At 37.7% G+C, this 8,427-nt stretch overlaps 1 pseudogene; it reads left to right on the top strand.

Annotated features, from left to right (window-relative positions):
• The first annotated feature begins 779 nt into the window (after positions 1-779).
• On the top strand, positions 780-2,008 carry LOC113631958 (serine/threonine-protein kinase 35 pseudogene; annotated as a pseudogene).
• Positions 2,009-8,427: the final 6,419 nt, after the last annotated feature.

The raw sequence follows: 8,427 nt of genomic DNA, 5'->3' as shown, positions 1-8,427 counted from the left end.
CATAGTTTATTTATCCAGTCCCTCGTTGATACAGATTTTGGTTATTTCCAACCATTTGTCATCCATGACAGAGGGTAAACTTCCATAAACATACTTATGAATACATGTTTTCACATGCAAATGATGTTCCTGGGGGTAAATTACACAGAATCCCTGAAAATGAGATTGCGTATCTCACATACCCTATTAATTTATGGTCCTTTTGAACAAAACCCATTTCTTGACCATTTTTTCAAACTAAGAGTTTAAAAATATGTATATATTCCTCACGTTTTGCGTATAAGGGATCCATTTTCTTCATCGACTCATAGGCATAATATAGTTCTTTAGGCCTGCATACATGTGATACCTAATGGTCAGCAATTACTATAATTGACTTGTATATTATTGGGAACAAGCCAAGGACAAACCCAACTAGCCAGCAAGGCCTGCAGAAACATTCTCTTGGATGGTTATAAATCTATGAACTGGATAGTGGCTGTTTTGTATCTCTCCTTTGGCCAGCAGGTGTAATGGGATGGGACTAAATGTACCTCAGTGAGCCCACACATTTATGATCCATCTGTTCAAGTAGGAAGGAATGAGGCAGGTGGGATTCTTCATGCTACAATAGGGCTTAGATAGAAGCAAATGGAAATGATGATTTTAATCATCTTTGCAGAGCTATAACTCATATTTTTAATTCATATTAAAGTTACACTCACACTGTCATGAAAGCTATGGCTAATAAAGAATGAACTTTTAAAAAATTATTTTTCTTTAATTTAACATATCTTTTCATGAAATTTTGCATCCAGTGGAGGCCGAGGCCCCAGGCAAGTCTAGCTGGCACAACGGTGGTGGAGGGCAGCAGCTGGTGGCCACTACAGCCTGTTGGCAGAGATCAGGTGCAGCAGCTACTGTGTGGATTAGGAGACAGCGAGGCCCTCACAGAGGTCAAGAACATCTGCTGTGACAGCCTGGAGAACTTGGAGCAGGTGCTGGCAGAATTCTGTGCCCTGACCAGCCTCAAGCGGTACCACCAGAACCTTGTGCAGTTTGAGGAGTGTGTCACACAGTGTGACTGACCAGTACGTGTGTGAGTAGTGGCTACAAGAGCGCACGGCTTTATTTGCGCCTGTTGGAGACCTCCGTCAAAGAAGAAAGGCTCCTGGGTTATGCTGAGGAGCCTTGCTACCTCTGCCTTGTCATGGACTTATGTGAACGTGGAGGCCTGAATTAGTCTGTCCTGTCCTGGAGGCTGGACCCAGCCACCAACAAAGCTTCATGCTACAGCTCAGGACCACCAGTGCCTTCAGACTACATCATGCACAGGGATCAAAGCTGGAGGACAAGCTCAACACGGAGAGGTCTGGCACCCCCATCCTCAAGGTGGCAGACTTTGAACTAAGCAAAGTCTGTGGTGGGCTGCCCCCTCTCCCCCACCTCCCCAAATCAAAGAGAGAAATCAAGACAACACAAATGTGAATGTGGATAAATACTGACTTCCCTAAGCCTGCAGCTTAGATTTCTAAATAACCCCCTGAACTCTAGGAGGGATGCTACACAGCCAAGGCCAACATCTTTGCCCTGGGCATTATCATCTGGGCAATGATAGAAAGAATCACTTTCATGGACTCTGAGATCAAGAAGGAACTCCTGAGGTCCTGACCAAGATCTCCCTGTTGGTGAGGTGCTGCTAGATAATGCAAAGATGGAGCAGCATATCCCCCAGAAATTCAGGATTCCCATGTCTGAGGGGACCAAGGAGCTCTTGAAAGAAGTTAGCTGCTAAATCAGGGACCTGCCTGATACCTTTGAACTTGAAACCAGAATGGACCAGGCCACATGTGCTGCTTCAAATTCAGGGCAAAACATCCTGGGTGTTTTTAAAGTAGGTGAGTGTACTGTTTGTTTGGCATGTACACTTAAGACTGGATTCTTCATCCTGGGCCCTGTGGATTTGGGAGGAAATGCAGGGTTGAAGAGAAAATGTGCTTGTCATCAATGGTGCCCCAAATCTGAATGAGGGGATATGTGGGAATATTTGAGTATGAGTTGGAAAGTCTAAAGAAGCCTTCTGAGTGGAGGTTGCATTTGAGCTGAGTTATTTTTAGAAATGCTTTTTTATAATCAATTAATGAACGTTTACTGTAGAAAATGCAAAAAAAAAATAAGGTTGGTTAGTTTATTTGACCTGAAGAACAAATTGGAAGTTTAAATGATCCAGTATTATTGTCCTCTTTAAACAGAAGAGGACATTGTCTTCCTTAATTACATAGCATGTAAAGGACACTCCAAGTTCTTTCCCTCAAATTTCAGGGAGCTTTCAACTACCTCTTTTTATTATGTACACAAAACATTCTATATTAACACATTATTTCAGTGGTATCTGAAAAAAAAGGAAAGAAAAGAAAAAAAATAGACTTGATCTTGATAGGAAACACCAGGAAAAGGAAATTCATCCCATAGGGAGGAAGCATTTATTGGCCAAAGACCCATTTTGCAGCTGTGGAAATAATTATGGGAAGAATATATGTGAAGGAATATAGGAGGATCCCAGGAGTTATAATTATAAAGACTGAGAGCTTTTATCTGGAACTTGGAGTCTTACTGCTTTTTCATTGTGTAACTGGAAGTTTCTACTCTTTGATCAGTATCTCCTCCACCCCTCAGACTCTACTACTTATGAGTTCAGCTTTTTTAGATTCCATGTATAAATGTGGTCATACAGTATTTGTCTTTTCTGACTTATTTGACTTAGCATAATGCCCTAAAGGTCCATCCACATGGTCACAAAAAGGCAGGATTTCCTTCTTTTTTAGGGCAGAAAACCTATTGTGTGTATTTATACCTATATCTATCTATATCTATGTAGATAAAGAGAGATAAATATTTCACATTTTCTTTATTCATCCATCTTTCCATGGACACTTAGGTTGTTTCCATGTCTTAACTATTGTGACTAATGCTGCACTGAACTTGGAGGTGCAGATATCTCTTCTAGATCCTGATTCATTTCTTTTGGATATATAACCAGAATGTGATGTTTGGATGCACGTTTAGCTTTTTAAGGAACCTTCATACTGCTTTCTAGAGTGGCCATACAAATTTATATCTCCACCAACAGTACATAAATGTTGTCTTTTCTCCTCATCCTTGCCAATCTTGTCTTTTTGATAATAGCCATGCTAACAGGTATAAGATAGTATCTGGTGGTTTGATTTGCATTTCCCTGATTATTAGTGATGCTGAGAACTTTTTCCTGTACCAGTTTGTCATTCATATGTTTTCTTTGGAAAAATACCTATTCAAGTCCCCTGCCCATTTTTAAATTGCATTACTTTATTTATGTATTTATGTATTTATTTATGTATTTATTTATTTATTTGATATTGAGTTGTATGAGTTCTTTATACTTCAGATATACAGGTTGTAAATATTTTCTCCCATTCAGTAGGTTGCCTCTTAATTCTATTGTTTACTTTGCTTTGCAGAAGCATTTTAGTTTGATATAGTCTCCTTGTTTATTTTTGCTTTTGATGCTTGCACTTTTGTCATATCTAAAACAATCATTGCTAACACCAAGGCTGAGAACTTTTTCCTATGCTTTTTTTCCAGGAGTTTTATAGTTTTAGATTTTATATGTAAGTCTTTAGTCTATTTTGAGTGAATAGTGGTCCAGTTTCATTCTTCTACATGTGATTATCCAGTTTTGCCAATACCATTTATTGAAGGGATTAGCCTTTCCCTATTATATATTCTTGGCTCCTTTGTCAAAAATTAGTTGACCATATATGCATGGGTTTATTTCTAGGGTCTCAATCTTTTCCACTGGTCTATGTGTCTGTTTTTATGCTAGTACCATACTGTTTTGATTACTCTAGGTCTCCATGGCATTTGGGTCTGCAAGGCAGACTGGGGTGTTGGTGCAGGCTGGGAGCCTGGGTTCTTGAGAGCCAGCCTAGCTCTAGGGTGGGTCTGAAGCCTGCATCTGCAAGGGTGGAGTCTGTGTCCATGAGGACTGGCCTAGCACTGAGACAGAGGAGGATTCTAGGTCTCTGGGAGCTGGTCTGGAGGCTGGGTCCATGATGGTCAGCCTGGTACTGTGGTAGGCTGTGAATTTAGGACCACAAGAGACCACCTGGGCCCTGGAACTATGGGGGCCTGACTGGTGCTGGGGTGGGCTGGGAGCCTGACATCATAGGAGCCAGTGCTGCTGGTGCAGGCCTGGTGCTGGGCTCCTTGCAGTGAAGTCAAGTGGAAGGTGTCTCTCTCCATGCTGGGCTGACTGGGTCTGGAGTTGGGGTCACAGAGGTAATGTGAACTTATCTTTGTTACTTTCTTTAATGTGTCTGTTATCTGTGCTCCACCCAAGTGATGCAGTCCCTAACTCCTGGAATCCTTAGTTCCTGTGAAGGCATTTTCATGGGCAGATATTTCTTCAATGATACCTCTGGGAGGAGACGAGTACTAGAAATTCCTATATCCCTATCTTGCTGACTCCAGAAATGTGTTTTTGTGGGGATTTTATGTTGTTGTTTGTTTGTTTTTTGCCAACCAAGTCATGAACTGATTCACATTGTCCTTACCCCTTCCTGTTTCCTTTGATGCTGGAAGCATCTTACATACTTAGATACACATTTTAACATTTATGTCTCTCCCCCACATCCTGCACCTATAGAGCAGAAAACACTGTATTAAGTTGATCATAATATCAGTTAGCAAAAGATTAATGTATAATGTTCAACCACAATAGGGATTTCAGATTATCACTACATGACACTACTTATAAGGTACAAGTGTGGTGGTGTTGGGGAGACGAGGAGGGTCAATGGGGAATAAATACTGAAGCATGAATCTTTGACTCGATGAAAACAATTGCTCAAAAGAAATTCTAAAATAGCTACAAACCTAGGCAAGTTATTCTTAGTAATTTATAATGTCTGAACTTATAAATTCAAGCCTGAACTTCCTGTATGATAAGTTTCATACAGGGAGTTCATACAGGGAGTTCATATCATACAGGGAGTTCATATCATACAGGGAGTTCAACTTCAAGCCTGAACTCCCTGTATGATAAATTTTATGTGTGTAACTGCTGCTTGGTAGAGCATATAATTTAGGTAAAACTTATATCCTTTAAGTATTAATAGCTATGCATCTCTTTCTCCGGCTCCCTATCACGTCTTTCAGACTTCCATGATGCCATGTCCATACTCTTAGTCTCCTTCATAATTTTATAAACTTTAATTTTTCATCTTTCCAGAGTGGATAGTAACAAAGTTTCAGTCTGTTCTAAGGAAAATCCTGTCCTGTCTTCATCATTACAATAACCTCACAACAAAATTGTTCATTTTCATATGCTTTTACTATAGTCTTGCATAGAGCCTGAGAATGGCAGACTCAGTGACAAGTGTCCTTAGCAACTTCCTTGTTTTGAATAACAAAATTTTAAAAATTCATAAATTGAATCTATACCATATCATATGGTTGATGACTAAGCTTGGACTGAATTCTGAGGTCTAGAAAGGATCCCTTTCTCTTCCCTGCCTTAGATTGGTTGGAATTACGATGAGATCAGAGTAAGCATTAAATCAGAGCATTCCTCAATTCAACCCCAACTCTCTGTTTTCCAGGAATAGCTTTTTTGAAGAAATAGTGCTGTTTTGGATTCTGCATTCAGATGGCAATGAAAATTGAGAACGTATCTGATCATCTCAGAATCTTCCCAAGTGTTTGTTTTGAGTACTAAGAAATAACTTTTAAGGCAGGACATGTGGTAGTGGAAGGCACAGGCAGCTTTTCTAAATTGGCTCTCACTCACATAAGACAAACTGGTTTGCCACGTGACTTTTAAAACCATTCAGTAATTTTATAAAGCAAATATTTCTATTACCGAGAAAGGATTGCTCATCATGCTGTGATCCTGAGTGTGTAATCTCCTAAAATTACTATTCCCCTTCTGGATTTAGGTGTTAGGAACACACACAGGCATTATATATTAATTTAGAAGTCAGTTCTTAAAGGTCTTAAATGGATGAATCCCTACCCCTACCTCTTGGTTTGAGTGACCCCATACCTATATGTCTTTTAGTCTGGCACCACAAAGCCAATATCCTGCAAAGAAAATAATCACATTATCAAATTATGTAGACTGTATCGATTAGCAAATATGACAATGCTTATTTGTGCTTATGAGGAGACAGTTTTGACATCTAAATAGCCAAAAATATTACATCCTATATCTCTGGCTTTAAATAATTACTCCAACTTCAGGCTGAATCTATCTTCACCCCCACTCCTTTAAAAAATTTTTTTTAGTTATAAAATTAAGTCATTAGTGTCTTTAATATCTCTCCAGTGGTATCAATTTTTTTCTTCTTCAACTATAATATGAGTAATTAAGCCCAGCAGGACACATTTATTCTTTTTTTTTTAAATAAATTATAACTATGATGGTTGTTGAATCTGGACTCTCAAACTCAAAGAAGCTAACTAAATGCCAGGGAGACAGTGGAAGAAGATTGGGTGATTTAGTTGAGCAATGACTCTTTGATTAGAAAGAAAATGGCACCCATAGGCAATATGTACCTAGGGGATTGGGTGAGGGTAGTGTGTGTGTGTGTGTGTGTGTGTGTGATTAGATTATTATATAGCAAATACTCATTTCCTTCTGGTTGACCACAATGGAAAGTATACTTTCCTTTGCTTTTGATTTTGGGCTTTGCCAGTAACTTACTTTAGCCAATGGAATGGACAACAAAGAGAAGCTCCAAATAGCTGTGCAGCAGTGCTTAATTTTTCTAGCTGTCTGCATTTCACCATCCTAATGAGCATAAGAGTTACATAAAGTAGATTATGATCTAACATGCAACTTGGAACCGAGCAAAGTTGAGCTCTGCTTAATTAGTCATATTCTAGTTGACCCACAGAAACGAGTGAAATGTTTATTGTTGTATATCACTAAATTTTATAGAGCTCTAATTATGCAGAGGTATTGTGAAAATAGCTAATATGATGAACATTGCTTTATTTTTAACATCCTTCTTCCAATAGAATTTTCTCTAACTGATTATAATGAGCATCAACTAGAGTCAAATAATAATCTATGTTCAGATTCTTGTTCCTCTGCTTATTAGTTCCTGTGGGACTTTGGAGCTTAACCTACATTAGGCTAGAGTTCTAATTCACAAAATTCAGATAGGGATACCTATCCCATGGTGTTTTTCTGTATTAAATATGACAACATATGTCAACTGTGAACAAAATATCTGAATCATGGGATGCAATACATAGTAGTCATTCTTATCATTTTGATTACTTATACTGAGTGTATACGCATATGGAATTAAAATGTATTTTTTTTAATATAGCACTACACTCCTAATCAAATTCTCTGAGCTCTCAGTGACCTATCTACTAAGTGAGCCATTTGTCTGTAAATATACATCAACCAGTAGGTATTTCATTTGCAAGATTAAGACCCAAGAGGGATTAATATGCCTTAAAGGGCCACTTCTAGAAAGTTCAATTTATTTGCATAGCAGCAAAAATGCCAGACCAGGCCAATTTTGCTATCATAAAATTTAGACATTAAGTCCCTTCACAAGATATGGTGAAGTGACATCACCATATCTCAAGCATAAATGTTGCATTGGAAGTATATTCAAAATATGTATTTTTTCTTACTAGAAGAGGCAAATCAATATTTAAATATTTTTCTTTGGTATCTTGTTAACAACTGTTGAATGGATAATTTATAATATTTTGTTTAGTCTTACAGGGTTACTGGTGTTAAAATTACTTTCCTTTTTCCATAAAACTGCCTTTGCTCTTTCATCAAATATAAGTTGACTATATTTGTGTGATTCTATTTCTGGACCCCCATTCTGTTCAATTGATGTATTTGTCTAGTCTTTCACTATTGCCACAAAGTCTTGATCACTGTAGTTTTATAATAAGACTTGAATTCATACAATCTGTATTGTCTTGTCTTTTCTGGGTTTTTGCTTTTCCATATAAACTTCAGAATTAGTTTATTGATAACCACAAAATAAATTGCTAGGTTTTTGATTGGGATTGTATTGTATCTATAGATCAAGTTAGAAAGAATAGACTCCTAATAATGTATCTATATCCATGATCATGGAATATTTCTCCATTTATTTAGATCTCTGATTTATTTCATCAGTTTTATAGTTTTCCTCATACAGCTCTGTGATTTGTACATATATTATTAGAGTTATATCTATTTCAAATTTTTGTTATTGCTAATGAAAACAGTGTTGTGTTTTTAATTCCAAATTCAATTGTTTATTGCTGCCATATAAGAAACAAATCGACTTTTATATATTGACCTCATATCCTGCAACTATGCTATAACTGCTTATTAGTTCAAGGGGATATTGTTTGTGTGTGTCAATTCTTTGGGATTTTTTTACATAA

The sequence above is a fragment of the Aethalodelphis obliquidens genome, unplaced genomic scaffold (assembly GCF_003676395.1).
Source record: "Aethalodelphis obliquidens isolate GAN/ISIS:26980383/991018 unplaced genomic scaffold, ASM367639v1 scaffold35, whole genome shotgun sequence".
In the NCBI taxonomy this organism is placed as follows: Eukaryota; Metazoa; Chordata; class Mammalia; order Artiodactyla; family Delphinidae; genus Aethalodelphis; species Aethalodelphis obliquidens.
This window is presented reverse-complemented; position numbering and strand designations above follow the sequence as displayed.